The sequence below is a fragment of the Sorex fumeus genome, unplaced genomic scaffold (genome assembly GCF_029834395.1).
Source record: "Sorex fumeus unplaced genomic scaffold, SorFum_2.1 ptg000034l, whole genome shotgun sequence".
NCBI classification, from domain to species: Eukaryota; Metazoa; Chordata; class Mammalia; order Eulipotyphla; family Soricidae; genus Sorex; species Sorex fumeus.
In genome coordinates this window covers 6,452,772-6,475,216 of record NW_026606091.1, presented here as the reverse complement: position 1 = coordinate 6,475,216, position 22,445 = coordinate 6,452,772, and the positions used below count along the sequence as shown (strand labels likewise).

The following is a 22,445-nucleotide window of genomic DNA, read 5'->3' as shown; positions in this document are numbered from 1 at the left end:
GAGATGTCTCATCAACATAACTTTGACTGGACATTTAACATTTCTTCTGTATAGTTTATGGCTGCTGCTGTTTTTTAAATATTTTGGCTAAAAGACACTTGGAAAAGCACACATTTCTCCCACTTCCTTGGTGGTAGAATTTAAAAAGATAGATTATGTTTATAGAAGAAGTCCTGGATTAAGATTTTTTTGACAGTTGTGGGATATTGGCTCTTAAGTGAAAATACTCTTCATTCCCCAAAAGTGCCAAATATCCAGTGGGTTATATCTTTATAAATGTCATGTTATTCTAGCAAAAACTGAGGTAAAAACCCAGACCATGCCTTGAAATGCTTGTAATTTATGCTGTAGCCTGTCTGTTACAGTATGTAGACTAGGGCAGAATTTGTCTGGGCATATTAACTATCTTTCTGTGAGAGAGCCTAAAGAGGTAGACAGTAATATGAGGGGAGTATGCATTGGAAGGATAATGCCTTGGAGAAGTAGAAAGGCTTTATCCAGATATTGCCACAGTCCTTCATAGCCCCTATTTCACTTGAAGGCTTCCTTCAAAAACAAAATCTGTAAAGATCATTAACCATTTTTGAACAAGAGATGAGTTGTTCTTACTTTCAAAATATCGGAGTCATGCCCATGCCCCTCCCGTTGATCGTCGATTTGCTCGAGCGGGCCCAGTAACGTCTCCATTGGAGACTTTGTTGTTACTGTGTCTGGCATATCCAATACTCTCGGTAGCTTGCCGGGCTCTCCGAGAGGGGCGGAGGAATCGAACTCGGGTCGGCCATGTTGGCCACTTGTAAGGCGAACGCCCTACCCGCTGTGCTATCGCTCCAGCCCAACTCTCTGCCCTCTCTGAGGCTCAAACTCAGGACCTTCAGATTATGAGAGTGACGCGCTGCCTACTGCGCTAAGAAGGCACGTAGGCTTCAAAATATCATACTGTATCAATTTTAAATTTTTCTATATTGGTATACTAGGGTTTCTGTAATAGGGTAGGCAACTTGAATATCAGAAATGAATTTTTCCCTACAATTCTGGAGATTAGAAGTCTGAAACCAGAGTGTCAAGGATGACAGCATCATGAGGACTCTCATGTTACTGAGAAGGCTGCCTTTTTGGTTTGTCCCCAAATGGTCTTTTTTTCTGTGGATGTACTTCCCTAGCATCTCTCTGTGTTTCCATATTTTCTTCTCATATGAAGACATCAGTCAAATTGAATTAGAAGCCATGGTGGTCTCATTTTAACTTAAAAAATTGTGTATAGGCCCTAACTTCAAGTACAGCCAAATTCTGAAGTTATGAGTGTTAAGAGCTCAACAGACAACTTATAGCAGTTCAGTCCATAATATGTTCTACTAATTATAGTGCTTCACTTGAGGAACTGTATGTATTGGCTCTTCTGAATAATAGGTTCAAAGCTTAGGTTTCAAGTCCATGAAGAAGATGGATGCCATACAGGATCAAATTCTGGCTCTATCAGTGGCACAGAACTCACTATTCTTATCTAAAATCAGGTTCATAAAACTTTATTATTTGTAAGAATTAAGGATGAAATATGTGATAGCTTGAAAATAATTTGGGGCCAGAGAGATAGTATAGGGGGTTATTTGCTGAGGTGCTTGCTTTCCTTCCAATAGACCCCAGTTTTAATCCCAGAACCACATATGGTCTAAGTACAGCCAGGAGTGATTCCTGAGCACAGAGTAAGGAATTACCTCCTGGTACCACCAGGTGAGGTGTGACCTTTTGGCACAACCCCAAAACAAAAAGACAAAAGATAATACATGTCAAAAGTAACACACTGAACAATGAATGAGCAGTAAAGTGGAGTGTCAGTCATTACACAAAGGGCTTTTCATTTATTCTCATATTTTCTAAAGACATGTTGTGTTGCCATCTCCAATGAAAGGTATCCTTGGAATATAAAATTTACTGTGTCACAAATATATTTTATATATCTAGCTTCCATGTGCATATTACATTAGTAATGTAATTGGAAGAACAAAGCGATATTTCTTCCTTCTTGAGGAGCATACATTACTTCAGGCTATCGATGTTTCTAAGCTTTTTCTGAAAAAAGGGAATGGTTTTTACCAAAGGTGAGTAGAGTATTTCTGTTATATAAGATTATGGTTTTCCTACAGTGTGATTAGGAATCTGATGATTCTGGAATATTAGTTTGAAAGTTTCTTAAATCTAACTTATCCTCATCAGCACTATTTTTGATATCTTTGCCCCTACTTCCAACCCAACAGAGACATAACTATTTAGTTCAGATTATGCACATGTAGGTGTACAAACCCACTTTACCCCACTCATTAGAACAGGGCACATCTAGCTATTTTGAATTGGCAGTGGGATAAGAGATACACTTGTTTGCCCTTAACATTTCAACAAATTTATTAAATTTTTACCTTTGCAAGGTAATAATTGGATATATCTCTAGTTATTCCTGCTCAGAGCTCAAGACAACAGTCTTTTGGATGCTTTACATAGTTCTGCCCTGTTTGTAGGACAAGGAAGAAGTGATTTCTATTTCCTAGTGGTTAGATATTAATTAAATACATATGTAACCACAATAATAATAATGTTCAGGTATAGCCTGTAAATTTTTTTCATTGTAGCACTAAGCATAAGCTACCTGTTACTTATAGTTACTTATAGCAAAAAAAATTGTTTTTAATGATATTTTCTGGTTAAAATTAAGGTCAAATGTAGAAATGAGTTCTTTACAAAAAGAAATTTTGGAAATTTGTTGATCTCTTGAATGAATGTCTTTCTATATCGCCATTGATAAGCAGCATCGTCAGTTTCTTTCTAATATTAAGGTAAGACATTCAAATACACACATACTGATACACACACTCTCTCTCGCTCATACATGCGCACAACTCCTTACAGTGCTTCTCGGACTGCTTGAGTTGTTGATTTAGCTGGTCTATGAAAATTATAAGAAAGATGTTTTAAAAGTTAAAGAGGGTTAGTAATTATTTTGTCATACTACAACACCTGGATTTTAAAATTTCTCACTGGGCAGTAATGCCATTATTCAGAAATTATCATTATTCCTTGAAATCATTAGCACCATTTTTTAATGGGATAGAGGGGGCCTAAAAATATCTATTCTCAAATACCATACGTATTCTCCATCCAATTAATAGATGATTCCCTGCCACCTTTTTCCAGTAATGAATTTTGGTCACTGCACTTCGTTAATAGAAGCTGAACTTTATAAACTTGACTATATTTAAACATTTATTTAGATGTAAGCTGTCTATGCTATCTATGTATATATAGGGTATAATACTTAGTAGCAGACCACAAAGAGCCTTACATTTTGGTTTATCTTACTTATCTAGCGAGTCCTTAGGTAAATAACTCTAATATATGGCATTTTAACTCAATTAACGTTTTTTCCTCCTACATAAATAAACTTCATCCACTTAAAATTATTAGTGATTCTTCTTTCAGAGACAGGGGACCACTTCCAGGAGTTCTCAGAGCTACTCCTGGCTCTGTGCTCAAGAATGAGCCCTGGCAGTCCTTTGGGGACCATATGTAGTGTCAGGATCAAACTAGCGTCAGTCACATGCAAAAAAAGTGTCTTAACCTCCCTCTCTACTCCCTGATTAGTGAGTCATTTCAAACAAAACAAAACACAACAAAATGTATTTTTTTTTAATCGAGTCACCATGAGATACACAGTCACAAAGTTGTTCATGATTGAGTGTCAATTTAAGATGTTCCAAATGTATCTTAATATTTGCTCAGAACTATCAAAAATACAATATTGGAGCGATAGCACAGTGGTAGGGCGTTTGCCTTGCATGCAGCCAACATGGCCGATCCGAGTTTGATTCCTCCAGCCCCCTCGGAGAGCCAGGCAAGCTACCGAGAGTATCTCGCCCGCATGGCAGAGCCTGGCAAGCTCCCCGTGACGTATTCGATATGCCAAACACAGTAACAACAAAGTCTCCAATGGAGACATTACTGGGCCTGCTCGAGCAAATCGACGAACAACGGGAGGGCCTTTACCTTCACCTTTACATTAAATTTTAAGTTTTCATGTGGTAACGTAAAAATTAATAGAAGATATCACATTATTATTTTGATTGCATCTCCCTGATGGTTAGTAAAACATTTTTTTCATATGTCCTGTGGCCTCAAATTCTTATTTGAGGAAGTTTCTGTTCATCTCTTTTCCCAATTTTTTTTATCATAGTATTCCATTGTGTAGAATAGACATATCTGAGTTTCTTTATCCACTCAGCTGTTCTTAGGCATTTGGTTATTTCCAGATTCAGGCTATTGTGAATTGTGGTGCCATGTACATAGGAGCGCAAGTGCCTTTTTGTGCTTTTGAGCCCCTAACGTATAGTCCCAGGAGCAGTATTGCCAGGTTGTATGGAAGATCAATTTCTAATTTTTTTAGAAATATACATATTGTTTTTCATAAAGGATGAACCAGTCAACATTCCCACCAGTGCATGAGAGTCCTTTCTCCCGACATCCAACCTGCGCTGGTTGTTCTTAGTTATTTTGAATGTGTGCCAGTCAAGCTGAGTAAAATGAATCAGAGGGAGAGGGACAGACATAGAATGATCACAGTCCAATTATCCCAGTTTTCCTTCTGCCAACCCTCTATGATATATATATATATATATACACACACACACACATATATATATATATATATAAATCATAGTATGAAAATAATACCCAAAGATAATAGAGAGGGCCAGGAGGACTGGTCCATGTTCTGCAGCTTGTTCTGAAGAGTGGGGAGATGAGAGGGGGGATAGTGCAGTTAGGACAGAGAAAGAACCACTAAAGACAGTGTTAGTTGGAAATGATGACTTTGGACAAGAGTTGGGTGCTGAAAGGTAAAGTGGTATGCATGACACTCCTTCAGCAACAATATTGCAAACCACAGTGCTTAAAAGGGAAAAAAGAGAATAAAAGTGTTTACCACAGAGGCAGCCTGGGGGAGGAGATGAGGATGGGCAGAAGGAAAACTGGAGTAGTTGGCATTGATGGGGGAAATGTACATTGGTGAATAGATGGGTGTTGGAAATTTGGGTTTTGGAATGAATGGGTGTTGTGAGGGAAATTCAGTTATGAACAGCTTTGTAACCATTTCTCTCATGGTGATTCAGTTAAAAATTCATAAAAAATGTCAAAGAAGGGGCTGGAGCAAAAGCTCAGCAGATAGGACATTTGCCTTACACATAGCCGACTCAGTTTTGATTTCCAGCATCCCATATGGTCCCTTGAGCACCACCAGAGGTAATTCCTCAGTGCATGACCCAGGACTAACCCCTATGCTTCGCCAGGTGTGACCCCCCCAAAAATGTCAAAGAAGCTCAGATCTTATTTTTCACTCTTCCCAACAATCAAAAGTAACAGTTACGCCATTCATAGAATTTAGCCAGAGATTCTTTGTAGTCTTAAAAATTAGTAATTCTTAGATAAGAGAGAGATTATAACTGATAAGGAGCTTGTCTTGCACACAGATGACCTGGGCTTTAACCCCAGCACATCATATGTTCACTTGAGCCCTTCCAGTAATGATCCCCGAGGACAGACAGTGCCAGGAGTAAGCCCTGAACACTGTAGCTCCAAAAAATAAAAGAGTAGGACAACTATTGCTAAAATATATATTTCTCTTGGTAGCTAAGGGTGAGGAGTAGGAGAAGTCAACTTTCCAATCATTAGTTTCATTAATTTATTCTTCTCCCTCCACTCTTACTCCCCATCTCCTTTCTCCCACCCTGCATCATTGAATTGGAGTTCTCAACTCTTCATGTTGTCAGAGTGGGTATTTATAGAGAACCTCATACAAATTGAAAATATAGAACATATATTAAATTTGAATTTCAGATAATTTTTAGGATAAGTAGGTATATTATAATTTAACTTAGTTCCCTATACTCTTTTCTTTTTTGCTAACTCTGTCAAATGCTTACCTAAAAATAACCTGCTCAGACATAGTTAAACACAATTAAGTTCTAAATTAGGGTCTTTGGTTTTGAGCATTTTGTAATCAAAAGTTAAGACTGTGTCAGTTCAATATTTAGAATCATGAAATCTTTTCATTTTTTTTTACAAATTCCTGATTTGTTGGCAGTGTGGTCCTTTATGAGGTTTTAAGCAGAACAAGTCAACATCAATAATTTTTCATTTTATTCCAGGAGAGGCCATTGTCATTATTTTTCTTGATCTTTATTTTTCTTATGAATTGCCTAAATATCTGAAAGTTTAGCCCCAACTGATAACAGTAATATTCTACTTCATTTGAACACAAAATCGAAAATTAGTGAAGTAATGGTAACCAGTTCTTCTCCATCACACTCTTTACTCATCTAGTCCCAGTGACAATTGTATCATAAGCTTTCAGAAACCATTATATTTATATGACATCATTAACATTCTGAGTAATTTACCAATAGTTTTTTTTATAATAATTTATACATTTATCAGTGGTGAGGGTTGGGGGAGGGGTTAAAAAGAACTGAAATTTCTGAGTAAAGAAAGATTTTGTTCTGAGGTGCTGATACAGAAGATAGTGCTGGCCTCCCATTTACTGGCCTGAATTCAGCTTTTCCTAACAGTCAGTGAGTATTGCGTTAAGAAAGAAGTGTTTTAAGGCTGCCTTTAGGGTTTTAATATAAGAAGGGTACTGACTTAAGTTTTCAACACAGGGAAGTAAATTCAGTCCAATGAAAATGTGATCATGGGAAAAGAGGGAGGTAGTCATACTTGTAGGGCTTTGCTGAGAAACACAGAAGTAGATAGGCTAGAACCCTCCTCCCCTGCTGTGCTAGTTTGGGAAAGGTGAGAACTGCTGTTTTTAATAGATTGAGTTCTTCCAGCTTCTTATACTGAAATCTCACTGTATCTGGTTATAAAACTCTCGTAGTTGAGGCATCTGTTCTAGATGCCTCCTGGCCCTGGTAAGGCAGCTGAGGTCTCAGTTCTCCATAGACAAAGTCCTTGAACATTTCTCCACATATTTTTATTTTAGAAAGTAGAGACAAGGCCATTTTCCTGGCTGGCACAGGAGAGCCTTCTTTGCTTGACCGGAGGGCACGGTGCTCTCTTCTGCATTCTTCTATACTCCCTGATCACTGCTGATAAACTTTAAAAGGGAGGACATCCTCACAAATGCAAAGGTTTAGTGCTTGATTAATGTCATTAACTATATTCTTATGGTGTCCCTGAGCTGCTTATTTTGATTTGTTTCTTAGCCTGCCCACCTTTGGGATGTGGCTTTGAACTCCTGAAAAGAAAAGTTTTTAATTACAGCACAAACAGTGCCTCCCATCAAAGTCCTGGGCTCTTTGCCCGTTAACTCCACAGGACATATTTTTATCTAGCTCTATTTTATTCAGATAGAACGTAAGGTTTGTCTGGTCAGTCTGGCCTCTACAGGGTGCAGTGCCTGTCTCTAGCCGAGGAGCTTTAAGGGCTTACCTTGAGAGTGAAACACACAGAGCCTGGAGCCCCAGGGTATGAAGAAAGCATAGGGCACACAATGAGACACATGATCGAAAACTAGGTAGGAGTTTAGTTCTGGTTGGATTCCAGTCCTACCTCTACCACCTACTATCAGTAGACCCTTAGCCAAAAGATAAAATCTCTGTTTTCTCATCTGTAAAATGTGGATGATAATGGAATCTAGTACAGTCCTTTCTAGGATTAAATGAGATAATCCTCTTAATATGTATTAGATGTTATTACTAAACTCTTACAGAGTAGAACTACAACTTTGGAGGCAGGACAGAGAAGTTTTAATATGATTTACTGCCTAAAGGTTAGGTGTGGTCAGGGCATGAAATCCTATCCTATCTCAGGTGTTTTATTTTTTTTTTTTTATTTATTTTTTAGTAAGCTCCAGTTTTTTCCTCTGTAAATTCAAGTAGTAATGGGAATGCACTTGGCTGGGTAGCTGGCTGGAAGAAGTAAGGTATGTGCCTTGCACACAACCTCCTGGGGTATATCCCCAGCGTCCTTGAGCACAGCCAGAGTGTGGCTCCAAACCAAAAAAATTACCAATAGGAATGCACTTAAATACAACAGGAGGTAAAGAGGTTTAAATGAAAGAGCCCTATTTAACGTGAGAGTTTCTAGGCCCTCAGCTAAGGTACCGATGTGGAGGTGATGGCTTTTCTTCTATACCTGTTGGCAGACTTTAGGTTGCCAAGGGCTGTGAGACTAAGTTCCTTTGGTGAACTTGTTTTCCTTAGAAAATCTAGTATCCTCCATTTCCCTTAGAATGATATTTAATCCTTTATTTGAACAGAATTTAAGAAGTCTTTTCCCAAAAGTCTTATTTTTGAGACATGTAGATCTACCTGTTGAAAGTCTAATAACTAGGAGTGAATGGATTTTAGAGTTAAGGACACATTTTGCCTATTTTTTCACCTTTATTTTTGAATGTGAATTGCTTTGATGGGCTAACCACTTTATCATTTTATTGCACTTTATTACATCATAAATTTTTATATCTTGCTAACGATCCTACAGGAATTTTAATTGTTTATAGGAACATCTTAATTAACTGGAGTTCACCAGGCTAAACAGAACACAAATTGAAGGAGGTTATAAATGAAACATACTCCTCACCTCTTCTCATTTTTACTAACGATGCACTGTTCAGAAAAACTAAAATATTCTATGTGGTCATAAGGATCCAGTAGGCTTTCGCAATCTCACGTAGCGGCTTTCACTCTTTCTCTGTTTCGTGTGAATGACAATGACTTCTTTCAAGTATGGACTTGTTTCTTTCCCCCTCCCCCTCTTCTTCAGTGATATGTGAAATTATTGGATGAGAAAATGGTAGTATTTCAGAAAAATTCTGACTTTTAATTTTAGGGTTTAAACATAAAAAAGAGATTTATACATCTCTTTACCGGGCTTTTCTTAAGAGGATAGATTGATACATGAAATTTTTAAGAAGGTTCTTAAATTAAGTCTTTATTAGTGAGAATTTAGTCAGAACACTGTATATAAATTGTTTTATAGAATTATTGCCATAACTCATCAGACCTATGTGCAATATCTGCCAAGGGGTTCAGTAGCTTATATCCCACTCTCCTTGGAGCCAACTTTAGAACCCAAAAGAATCTCTACTTTGGCCTTATAAATATTCTGTAATCCTTCTCTTAGGGTTTAGTGTCACAACAAATGGAAGTACAAATATTTCTAATGGGGAAAAGTGGTCTTAAAGAACCCAAAATGCAATTGTGGTAGAAATACAAACACATTCTAGAACTGCCACTACAATCAGAAAGCCATTGCTAGAGATTTGAGCACTTGAAATGTACCTGGTTCAGTCTGAGATAGGTTGTGTAAGTGTAGAGTAACACAGGATTTTGGGTATGTAATCTTAAATACATTATATATGTGTGTGTATATATAATATATAATATATTATACATATATATTATGTCTCACTAAGAATTTATTTTGAATGTATTGGTACACTGTTACTGTCACTGTCCTCCCGTTGTTCATTGATTTGCTTGAGCGGACCCAGTAACATCTCCATTGTGACAATTGTTAACTGTGTTTGGCATATTGAATACGTCACGGGGAGCTTGCCAGGCTTTGCCATGCGGGCGAGATACTCTCGGTAGCTTGCCGGGCTCTCCGAGAGGGGCAGAGGAATCGAATTCGGGTCGGCCATGTTGGCCGCTTGCAAGGAGAACACCCTACCCACTGTGCTATCGCTCCAGCCTAATGTATTGGTTAAATAAAATATTTCAAATGATTTGCTATTTATCACTTTCTATATTAGACTAGAAAACTGAAAATGACATGGGCGGTTTGAATATTTCTGTTAGGGATGGCTGTACTTGCACTAAGTGTAAGGTAATGTATTGGGGAAATTGATGCTTAAATTGTTTATCTGGTCAAGTTAATCTGAGATTTTTTTTAATTCAGCCTCTATCTCAACACATTCTCTTCCCCAGTTCCTTGCTTTGCATACTTACTTTGCTATTGATTGTGTCCAATCTTTCCTCTGTCCTGGTCGTCAGGGAAGAGGGAATACTATCTTCCCCAGGAGCAATTAATATTTCTGTCTGTATATTTTCAATGCTTCAGTGAGACCAGCAGGGTCTTTTCTGTGTGATACTAATACCTCCACTAGCTTGGGAGCTTCAGAAGGACACTTCTGTGTGCTCATACCTGTCACAGCATCTCTGACAAGGGAACACTGTATCACTGTTCTACTGTCCTCCCGTTTTTCATCAATTAGCTAAAGTGGGCGCCAGTAATGTCTCCATTCGTCCCTTACACATGCTAATGTAGCCCGATGGCACATTGGGGGCTCTTTCAGGTCAGGAGAATGACCATTGTTACTGTTTTTGGCATATGGAGTACACCACGGGTAGTTTGCCAGGCTCTGCCATTTATAAATTTATAAAAAGAAAAAAATGTTAAAAGCAGAGAGCCTAGCTTAGCACAAAAAATTGAAAATGGATAGTTTATACTGTTTCTAATAACAAATTTTACTTACGTGGTAACTGTGGTGTTTTACTATCATATGGACGGTATTCTTCATGAGGTACAGATTTGTCATCCTATTTGCAAAAGAGTTATCAAATGGTTAATGTATAATTTAAAAGTCTGGAATGTAAAAGAGTAGATGAAAGACAAAGAGACTGGAGGGTTAAAGTGATATATCGGAACTCACTATTATCACACAAAAACTGCCCATTGAACATGGCTGTTGGTTCAGTCAAGGAAAGTCAGTTAAAATAACTATAGAAGTGCACTTGAACAGAAACAGATTGTTAAGAATCTTATTAGTATGACGTTTTAACATTTTCATCATCTTCTAATAGTTTATTTGTATTAGTCTCTTCTGTATACTCAAAGAAACATCTCCAATATTTTTCTTATATCTGTACTTAAGACTTAAAATATAATCTTTTAAGTGAAACTATTTCAAGTCTCTGATCGTTGTATAACTGAAACCCAAGCACAAAATTTGTAGGCCTATAACTGTACCTCATGGTTTTTCACTAATAAAAAAAGAAAAAAGAAAAAAAAAACAAAATCACGTGGCTACTACTGCAGCCACACAACATCATAGGTTATTCATAACCAGCAATAGAAAACAAACTGTCTACTGCTGCCTGTTCAGCAGATCTGAGTGTTGGGGTAAAATCTCAAATAATAATGGTGGGTCTGGTGTCAAAATATTGAATGTGATCAAAGTAGAGAGAGAATAATTTGGAAATCATCTGCCCCACACGTAGGGGGAGGGTGTGGGATGGGGATATACTGGGGTTGTTGGTGGTGGAGAATGGGCACTGGTGAAGGTATGGGTGTTTCATTGTATGACCAAGACTTAGACCTGAAAGCTTTGTAACTGCTCTCACGGTGATTCAATAAATAAAATCATAGAAAATGAAAAAAAAAGTAAGGTGGAGTTCATGCACAATTCAATCAGCTAATCAGTGGCTGGATAAATAGCAGTACTCCTAAATTAAAAAAAAAGAGAGAGAGACAAGGAGAAATCCAGAAAAACGCGGCAAATCTGTACCCCAAGCACATTCCTCCCCAAACGATCTGTTTTTCCCCCACCCGAAATAAAGCCGACATGCTATGGGTCAAAAAAAAAAAAAAGAAACTATTTCAAGTCTCATGCTCTACCGACTGAGCTAGCTGGACGATTTAAAACTATTTCAAATGAAACAAAAATTCTGTCATTGAAAGGCATGGAATTATAATACAGTGGACGACATAACTGCATATGATTAGCTCTTGTAAAAAAAAGTGGAAAAGGGTGCATATCAAATCTATACAATATGAATATTTCAAGTATAGAAAGACTCTGAGTGTATCTAAAACTGATTCCTAAGCACCTTCTCCAGTAGCTTCTCTCTACTATTTTAAGTTTAAGCACAGTCTGTAAGTATCTTGCCTTTGGTTCCATTTCTGCAGTTCTCCTTCCCAGCCCTCACTCTAATTTCACCTTTGTTATTTCTCTCTGTATCTTCAGAAAAAAAAATTTTTTTTCAGTAGCTTGGTGGGAGGCTTTAGTAACTTTAACTGACAAGTTAATTTTAGAGAAGTTAAATTTGTTTTATCATTAACATATGTTGGCATTTTTTTTATTGTGTTCAGAGGATATGGTTAAAGTGAAATACCTTCCACTTTTATTTGGTAGTTCTTCAGTACTGTTATACTGTAAATATAAATATATGAGATATTCTTAGTCTCCCCCATTTTTGACTGTTCGTGTTTTCCACAATCAGTAATTTAATTTAAAATACAGATTAACATCTAACATAAAAGAATTTCTTTTTAGCTTGGAGAAACTGGCTAGGAAAGTCTTTTTTCCTGACAGGCCAAAAGCGACCATCACAGGGCTCCTGATTCCTTTTTTTTTTTTAAGTCATTTTTCCCCCCTTATTTCATGTGAGCATTGGCAGAAACTCTGACAAGCAGTTCTTCATATTTTATTATGTTCTTGTCTGCAGAATCTCTGTCAGGCAAAAACCTTGTCAGCGGAAAACCTGTCGTAGGATCAGAGGAGACAAAAACAGGTGTCACACAGGCAGTCAAAACTGAAGGAAAAAAAAGATTAGGCTAAAGAGAGAGAGGCAGACAATTACATTAATGCCATTGCTTTTATCTTATAGATGTGTGTTATTATCTCGGGGTGCTGAGTGCGCAATTGCCTCAAAGAAAAGTAGACAGGAGACAAGGGGAAACTTGATAGTTATTAACTGAAGAGGCAGTGTGTCAAAGCTGGATGGGGTTCAAAGTTTTGCAAAGGGAAAAAAAAAAAACTGCAGGCAGCAAGTAAAGGCTATGTGGTTCTGCTTTCGGCTACATAAACTTAGTAACAGTCTAACATTTTCTACTTGGAAACAGATCATAGAGATCATAGAGAGAAAAATTAATGAAAGATTTTATTTGGAGTTTTTTGGGGTAACATTTATTCTGTATACATGTGACTGAATTATAATCTTTTCTCATAAAATCTTGCCACAATGTGAGACATGGTGAGGCATGAAGACAGGCATTTGTCAGTTCAGCTGTGTTGTTTGGATATGTTTAAAACACCTATTATCAACACACTTTTAATTAAAAAAAGCTATTAAGAAGCCCTTTTACTAAGTGTGAACATCTGTACTTGCAAGCTGTAAATTAGAAGATCACATATGTGTTCCTCAGTCAGAGACTAAATGAACTTGGCAAGTGTTTTTCTTATTACTGATTTTTAAATACAGTAAAATATATGAAGGAAAATCACTACATTAAAAACTTTGTATTTATTTTGTTCAATATCACCTGTTGGTGCTGATTAATATACTTTTCTTCAAATTCGAAATTGGAATCAGCGTCATCAAATTGAGAGCCAAAATTCAAAGAGCTTACTTGTTTCTATCCTCTGTTGTACACATCATTTCAGAAAACTTTCTTCATTTGAAAGTTTGGGCTCTATTAATTATTGGTAATGTTATGAAACAGTTTCATTCTACCAATAGCCTATACTGTGAAAGATATTTAGCCTTGTTGATAATTCTCAGTTTAAATAGCCAATGAGGATAGAATGGTAACTTTTAGGTTTTTCTTTCTATTTAATGATTTGTTCATACTAGTGGCAATATCAATATTTTGGCTAATTCCAAGATGGCCTTGTTAACGCTCTTCTCCACCCCCCCCACCCCCCCAATGAGCATACCTTTGCATAGGTTTTTGTTTTTGTTTTGTTTTAATTCTGCCATTTAGGGATGCAAAACTGATTCTTTTGGTTTCTCTTCCTTTTTTTTTCTTTTTTAAGTTTCATAACTAATGGTGCTCAAGGCTTACTCCTGGCTCTATGCTTAGGAATCATTCCTCACAGGGTTTGAAGAACTATATGGGGTGCCAGGAATTGAATCTAGATTGGCCCCATACAATGCCAGGTACCCTACTCTACATGGTGTACTCTCTCTCTCTTGCCCACAAAGCAGTTTTATACTTGATATACACATTAAGTAAACCAAAGACTCTCTAATAAAATACACATCAGTGTGAAAATTGTGTGTGAGAGCCCAGGTTTGTAAGGGACTAGAGGGTAGAGGAAGAAAGATTGGTTATAGATTTATAATGAGAATTCTGGCTTCCTAACTGGGAAGGAGAAGGAAAACTGTGACAGAAAGGTAATGATTTATTTTTTTAAAAGACTGAATATATAATTTTCTCTTAGCTCTTTTCCATCGGCTGCTGTCTTTTTGTATCACTGCTTTTTCAATTTTTAAATATTTCTTCTATACCTGATAAAAGTTAAAGAAAATATATGCTATCAAAAGGAAATATATATTTTTATATGCAGTATTTTCTTAGTGAAATTCTAGATATATGCTACTAAAAGAAAACTAAGTTTTCAAAGCAAATAAATTGTAAATAGGGTGATGATTCTTACAGGAGAATCTTTGATTTTTGTTCATTTAATGACAGGATTTACATGTTCAAGTAGCATATTTTAATAGTTACTTTAAAATGGGATATGTTGTATGTTTCACGTACATTTAATGCATTAAATAAAGGAAGGTTTTTGTAGTTGACTTAAGCTAGCCTTAGTGATCGGATAGAACAGTGGCAGGAATAATAATGTTTCACTAACCTGGTTTCAGCAAGTAGATTCAATTACTAAATCTCTTCCTGGACTTACTGGCCAGTTTGCAGATTTAATTTTCTCTTTCCCCTTACCACCTTCAGAGGGAATTTCATGAGGAAAGACATGCTTAAAATGGGCCACTTAAGAGGAAGGAGGAGAAATAATACAACCAAGAACCTGTTTAATCTACTAGCCAAGAGAATGAGCTTCTGAAAACGGAGCGTTGACAATCTACTTTTGTATATGCTCCAGTCAGACTTTAATGATTTCGAAAGTCTGTTGTGAAGACTTTATTATATATAAGGCCACAGGGGAGAAATGCCAATCAGATTGAAATATTACCTATATAGTCTCAAGTGGAGCTTAGATTCTGCTCTAGACAAATTGAGGGTTTTTTGTGTGTGCATATTCACAAGATTCATGTCAGTTATGTTTGATTCAAATCCAAAGGACAGTGGAGGCTCATTGTAATTACTTTTGTCACACTTCCCTTTCTGTACATCAGAATCACTTTCTTAATGTCCCCCAAACATTCATATATTTGTCCCTCACAGATTAAAGACAAAAAATGTAAGGGTCATTGAGTATGATATAAAACCTAAAATGTTTAGAATTTTATCAGAACTTCTAAATTAGTTTTCATAGGAGACCTCTGAGGAGCTCTTTTCAACTTAAAACACTGGCACATTATTTACTCAAGGAAAAAAATTCCTCACACATAAGGGCTGAAAGTTTTTATCACTAGGATGGGGATCAACTCTTTCAACTGCATCTCATTCATTTTTTTTTGTAAAAAGAAATCTAAAACAAAACTTCTCTCTCCTTGGTATTAAATCTCCTCATTAATTCAACTTTGACAGTTACAGTTAGAAAGTTGTGATTTAATGAAATAGGAGTTATTTCGTTCTTAATTTATTCCCAGTTACATGGGTTTCCCCCCACCACCTCCAGAATAGAGAATGAAATGCATGTATCGAGGTATTACTTCAAATCACAAAGAGATTTTTTCTGGAAACAATCATTCTCCACCTTTATGATTGATCTGGTTCTCCAAATGTTTTTACTATGTCATCATTGACATTTATTAGTGTTCTCCCAAGCACTCTGGCTTTTATTAGGATCTAGCTTAGAATCTATAGGTAGGTTAAGCTTTTGCTTTTTACCTTTACGCTCTTTCTAGTAATAGAGTTAAATCTTATAATGGGAAAGAATTGATGTGATAATGATTCCAAAGGGCCCTTTATGATGAAATTCTAAAAACGCAAAATCCCATTAAGCCTGTAGAAGTTCATGGGCTAGTTACATTGAAATGACATATCATTATATTGGGCATAGTATGCATATTATAAAGTGTGGGATAATTGGAAATTATTGACTGCATTATCAAGAATAGGAGCCACACATCATCATAAATTTTAGAAGTTATGGCCTAAGAATCTGAAACAGAAAAGAAAATAATAGTCTGTTTATAGTAATCAAAACTTTAAAACCTGACCTTAGAAACTGCTCTAATAAAATTAGATGATTTTTATTTTCATACACTTAATAAATTGCCTGAGAAATTCCATGAAATGATCCTTTAAAGATACATGTTACATATTTTTTAATCAATTGGCAATTGAATTCTGGGGACTAGGATACCTAGAAGTTAAACACTTTATGCTGTTATAATTTGGAATACTAAGGTGAGTTGAAGCAAGAAATGTCACTGTATCACTGTCACTGTCTTCCTCTTGCTCATTGATTTCCTTGGGCAGGCACCAGTAACGTCTCCTTCGTCCTAGCCCTGAGATTTTAGAAAGTGCCACATTTGAGGGCAAGGGGAATGAGACCCATCATTGTTACTGGGTTTTGGTATATTGAATACGCTACGGGAAGTTTGCCAGACTCTGCCGTGTGGGCAGGATACTCTCGTAGCCTGCCGGGTTCTCCAAGAGTAAGAACTAGATAGTAAGATTTGCGGCCGCATGCTTTCGGGAGCTGGGTTTTATAGTGTCTGGGTCTTGGCCGTTGATGGGATAACACAGCTCTGGGAGCAGTTGGTGGGTGTAACTCCTACCTACTGGAAGATGGGGGATATGGGTGGAAGGAGGCCCAGTCCCGATCCAACCAGGCTTGGAGATCTCAGCCCCAGGTCCCGCATGCCTGGATTCCTCTGCCAGTTCCTTCATGTGTAAGGCTCTTCCAAATGTGTGGAGAGTGGTCTTAAGCATGGATGTGGCTGGCTCCGGAAGTCTTCGGGCTGCCAGGGCTCTGCTCTGGGCAGGGAGGGAAACTCAGCCTGCCCCTCCCTCCAAGGGGCCCCAGTGAGGACAACCAAGCATGGGGGCAGGATACTCTGCGCTATTCTCTTCTGGGACCTGGGTTTTATAGTGTCTGGGTCTTGGCCATTGATAGGATAACACGGCACCAGGGGGCAGTTGGTGGGTGTAACGCCTACCTACTGGAAAATGGAGGATCTGGATGGAGGAGGCCCAGTCCCGATCTGAGCAGGCTTGGAGATCTCAGCCCCTGGTCCCGTAAGAAATGTCAAGTTCTCAAAACAACTGGTGATTTAAAGATCTCTGCACTTTCTCCCAGAGTGAAAGAATATGGCTTCTTTAATAGTTTTGTCTACTTGTAAAATTGTTTAAATTAGCATTGTGAAAAAATTAAATATTCAGAAATCACTGGAAATTAATGAAATAAAGGTTTTCTTTTAGACTGTTTTAATAAAATTTTTCATTGTTTTGCCCTGTAATGTAAGTAGCTATTGAAAACCATTTCGCTTTGCTCACTTTATATTTTACTGACTGGTTGCAAGCTTCATACTGGTATGCCTGGACAAGTAGATGGAGTCCACTGGACATTAGGGCCTGAAATGTTCAAGTATGTTCCTGTGAAAACCACCAAAGTCACTTGAATTTGGCTATTAAAGAAAGTTATGTTAAAAAAATAGTTGTGGAAAACTAAGAACTATAAACTATCACTGAGAGCCAATTTTCTAGGATCAGTGAAAAGCACTTTTATACTCCTATATTAAGGCGGGGAAAGCATGTGAATATGTTCTTATTTCTATGACCTTCACAGAAAATATTGGAAGTGAAGTCTGTAGAATTACATGTTTACATTTATTTTAATTTATTTGAAGGTTTGGGGAGTAATTTCTGTTATTAAAAATAGAAATAAAAAAATAGGAATACACATTTCATAGGTGCAAGTTCTTTTATAAACACCCTTCATCCTTTCCCAGCACTAGTTCATACATTTGAAAACTAATTTTTGAAAGGAAATGATTTTTTTTTAAGTTAGTATTATAGTTAAAAGTAATTGCTTTACAATTATATTTTGCATTACATTTTATGCTTACTCTATAACACATTAATCACCCATGAAAGTTCTGGCTTTTCTTCCTATTTTGTTCTTAACAAAGTTGATTTTTTTTTAATCCAGTACCGGTTGTCATTCTTAGGTCTTTTGTCCTAACCAGCACTTTTCTTTGAAAAACTATGTATCTTATCAAGGTATTTGTTGTAGACCTCACTGTCTCGTGTTTCATATTTTACGTAAGACAGAAAACTACCAGATCACCTTTTTTTTGCATTTTAAAGGAATCCAGATAAATTATTTTCTTTTAGAAGCCTAATAGTTTAAGAAACTCTTATTATATGAATGTTTTTCTGTATCTAGTATACATAATTGTGAGTTAAACATTTTCTTCTTGTCTAGTTAAAATTACACATACTAAAAAAAGTTAATTTATTGGTTTATTTTCTGTAGATCTTTAACAAAAGAAAAATAATCTTATAGATCTAGTCATACAATCTTATTGTATGACTGTTCTCTCACCCATTTCCAATGTCTATAATAGTCCTTTTTCTAAACCTCTGAGATTATTAATCTAGCACATTGATCACAAATCCAGTTATCTTACTTTGATTTTTATTATGTCTGTTTCATAATGTCTAGACAATATGGTCTGTTCTATGCTCCTGGTTATAATCTTGTTTTCTTGCCCTATTTGGTGGGTAGGGTGTCACATCCAGCTCTGCTTGGAGCTTACTTCAGCTCTGTGATCAGGTATCACTCCTGGTTGTCTCAGAGAAAAATATGTAGGTTTTATGACTGGCAGGCATGTTCAAGGCAAGAGCCTCAACCTGTGCCTCTGTATTATCTTCACCTCCCTCCCCCCTTTCCCCACACACACAGCTTGTGGTTTTACCTATCTGTTTGATGCCCCAAATAATTCTTGGAAGTGATACAAGAGGGAATAAATTCGGTGAGGTTTTCTAAATATTTCTGTTCAGTTAGCTGCCCACCTTCCCTCACTAAGCTGCCATAATTTCCCAGCAGCATGGTTATAGAGTAAAGAAGATGGTTGTGACATGAGTAAACTTGAGAATTTTATGGCACAGTGGAATCATACCTGTAGCCCTTCAATTGAGATGCAGCATTATCCTTTTCTTTATGCACTTAATTGTTTCATCATCTAACAGTTTGAGAACTGAAAACTCTTAAATAATTTTGTTTCAGTTATAGTTGCTGCTAAACATCAGACTCTTATGATAAAATAGATACACAAGTGATCCAGTAAATGGGCAACCTATTTTTAGACCTACATGATTAACACACATGAATATTGTCATCATTGAGACAGCTTGCTCTTAGACAAGTATTCTCTAGGCTTCGTGGGAAAACAAAATACAAAGAGCAATCAATAAGGAAGAAGAAAAGACATGCAGGTGCCGAAGCAAAAGTACAGCAGATTGGGTGCTTGCCATGTATGCAGCCGATCCTGTTTCGATCCCTGGCACCCTACATGATCCCCCTGAGACTGCCAGGAGTGATTCCTAAATGTAGAGCTAGAAATGAACACTGAACACAGCCAGGTATGTCCTCAGAACAACAGCAACAAAAAGGCACATTAAAAACAGCACTAAGAACCAGAGCCATAGTACAGTGGGTAGGACACTTGCCTTTCATGCAGCCAACCTGGGTTCAATCTCCAGTACCACATATATTCACCGGACCTCACCAGGAGTAATCCCTGAACCACTGTCAGGAATAAATCTTGAGCATAGCCAGGTATAGTCCAAAAAACAAGAACAAAATCAAGAAAAAAATAAAACCACAGTACTAAGGGTCAGGGAGGTTGTCCCAAGGGCTGTCGTGCAAACTGGATGCTGGAGCTCTTGGTTTGAAACTTAGTACTAAATGGTCCCCTGAGAACCGAATGTTGTGTGTGACTCCAAAAGAAAAAGAAAAAGGAGCAACATTGAAAATGAAAATAAAAATCTGAAAAATGTGTCTCAGATAAATGGAACCCTGCTTGTCTCTCGTGCATCATCTTTTATTTTTCTACCTTGTGATAATCCATGTACTACACCCTCTTTGTCCTAGTAGAAGTGGCCTTCCTGAAACACCTTAACCTTTTTTTAAGATATGTTCTCACATAATCTATCCTGTTTATAATCCTGTATTAGCATACATTTGTTTTTTAAAAAGCATGTAATCAATAATTAACTTAAAAACGTTTGAAGTATATATTTTTTATTATTAGATTTCTGGAATTTAACATAGGATCTGTTTATATTGAGTGATTAAATTGTTAAGGCTTTGGAATGTCTAAAAGTCAGCGAGTAGCTCATTTTGCTTGGAATATAGGGCTCGTTTTATTTTTTTAGTTTATCAAATAATTTTATTTTATTTTATTATTTTTTTATTAGTGAGATATCATGAGGTACAGTTTCAGACTTACAAATTTTTGTGTTTGGGTTTCAATTATACAATGATCAAATACCATCCCTCCACCAGTACCCATTTCCCACCACCACGGATCCCACTATCCCTCCTGCCTCTGTAGCAGGGCATTCCCTTTTGTTCACTCTCTCTTATTGGGTGTTGTGGTTTTATAGGGCTCATTTTAGAGGATTAAAAGTAAGCTCATCTATTTAAGATAATTTGATACAGAGTAATGATTTTGTTATTTGAACAAAAGAGGGTTGTATTTATTTAGATTCTATTAGGCAGAGAGAACAAATATGGGCTAGGCCATCCAGGAGTCACTTGTAGTTAATGACTTATGAGAATCTGAAAACCTGTACTAAAAAGCAGAATTTAGTCCAGATAAGAGCAGTTGGTCCAAAGGATGTTTCCATTTGCAGAGCCCAGAGTAAGCCCTGAGCACCACCTGGTGTAGTCCCCAAACAAGCAAATAATACCTGTCTTGCAAGCATATGGTCACGAATTCCAACCCCCAGTTTCCAAGTGCTCCAGGCACAGTCTGTTAATTCTTTTCTTTGAACCTGGTTCTGCAGTTTCTGACTAGACCAGAGATCTGGGTTTAAGCACTGCAATAAACGGTGTGACCCCCAGCAAGCACAGCAACTTGAAGAATGTGTGCTCCACAGCCAGGATCTATAGCAAGCACAGGTAACTACCACAGTGATTCCATCTAGTACTGTAAATTATGTGCATCGACTAAGCACCTAACCCCCTGGCAAGCAAATGTGCAGACATGAGTAAATGTGTGCAAACCTCAGTGAGCACTGCAGCCAGGGGTGCAAGCTCTGCAGCCTATCTCTCTGACTCCTTCCAAGCACTATAGCCTAGTATGTGTGCAGTCCTCAGCCATAGTAACAATCAGAAAAGGGGGGAGCGGGGAGAGAATTTTTTTTTTGAAAAGAGCCATTTTGATTTTAAGTATTTTGGCCTAGTATCTTAGTCTTGCCTTTCATAGCAAGTGGTGTGAAGGATAATTGGTAGGCATTGAGCCCAATTTGTAGACTAGGATCACCAATAAAATATGAAATAGTTGGATCCCTAGAGGAAGATTGTCACTGTGGGGTAGTGGGAAATGCAGTCCCTCTGGAGTCCTGCTATTCCTCTTACACCTCCATTGATTTACCCTTCAAATCTCCCAAACTGGGAAATCTCAGTCTTCGGGCTTTGTAAATTGCCTTGTCTTCACTTCAGCATATATGCCTCTTTTTTTCTGTATTTAGCTTGGTCTTAGAATCTGTTTTCTTTTTTCTCTCTCCTACTCGCCATACACTCTTTCCTTTTCTTTTATTTCCTTCCCTCACCCCAATATTTCTTTCTCTTTCCCTGACCCCCACCGTCCCAAATCCAGGACCATGTGCCTGTGAAGCATGTGCACTGATATTGAGACAAATCCCTGGCCCCTTCTTTTCTCCTGGAATTAACTAAGATAGCATGATTCTCAAGGTGTTAGCTTGCTGCAGTCCCCAAGAGAAACTTGAAAATGAAGAGCCATTGTAATATTTATATTATTATGAATATTATATTTATAAATATAATAACATGGTCTTATTGCAAGAAAGAGGCAACTAGAAAATTTTACTCTTGGAGCCTGCTTTGGAAACTTCTCAATTTTCTTAATTTCTCTTTGACCTGGAGAATAATAGAGTACTTTTTAAATAGTGGTAATTTAAAATCATTTTTAGGTCATTATATTTTTACTCAATTGGTCCCACTATACTTCTCCCAAATAATTTTCAAATAACTTTTATAATATCGTAGAGGAAATATATTACATTGCAGAGTTAGCTATCTTAATAAAAGAACATTCTCACTATATATATTCTGTATATGTGAGTGACGTAATCAGAGCTATAAAGTTCCTGCCCAGATTATTTTATCTGTGGATGATAGTACTTACTGAAAGAACAAGAAAAGTCATTATTAGCAGCTTTATTATCACCTTTCATTTTTGTAGATAAAACTTCTGTAGAGCATTTATCTTGCATGCAGCTGACCTGGGTTCGATTCCTCTGCCCCTCTCGGAGAGCCCGGCAATCTATCAAGAGTATCCTGACTGCAC

At 37.1% G+C, this 22,445-nt stretch overlaps 1 protein-coding gene and 1 non-coding gene across 2 annotated transcripts in view; one reads left to right on the top strand and one right to left on the bottom strand.

The window, feature by feature from the left end:
• The window catches only part of BNC2 (basonuclin zinc finger protein 2), a 492,884-nt gene that overhangs the window by 330,944 nt on the left and 139,495 nt on the right, over nt 1–22,445 (top strand). The gene's annotated exons all lie outside the window — the stretch shown is intronic.
• On the bottom strand, nt 845–917 carry TRNAM-CAU (transfer RNA methionine (anticodon CAU)). Its single transcript has one exon. It is a non-coding gene; the product is annotated as a tRNA-Met (tRNA).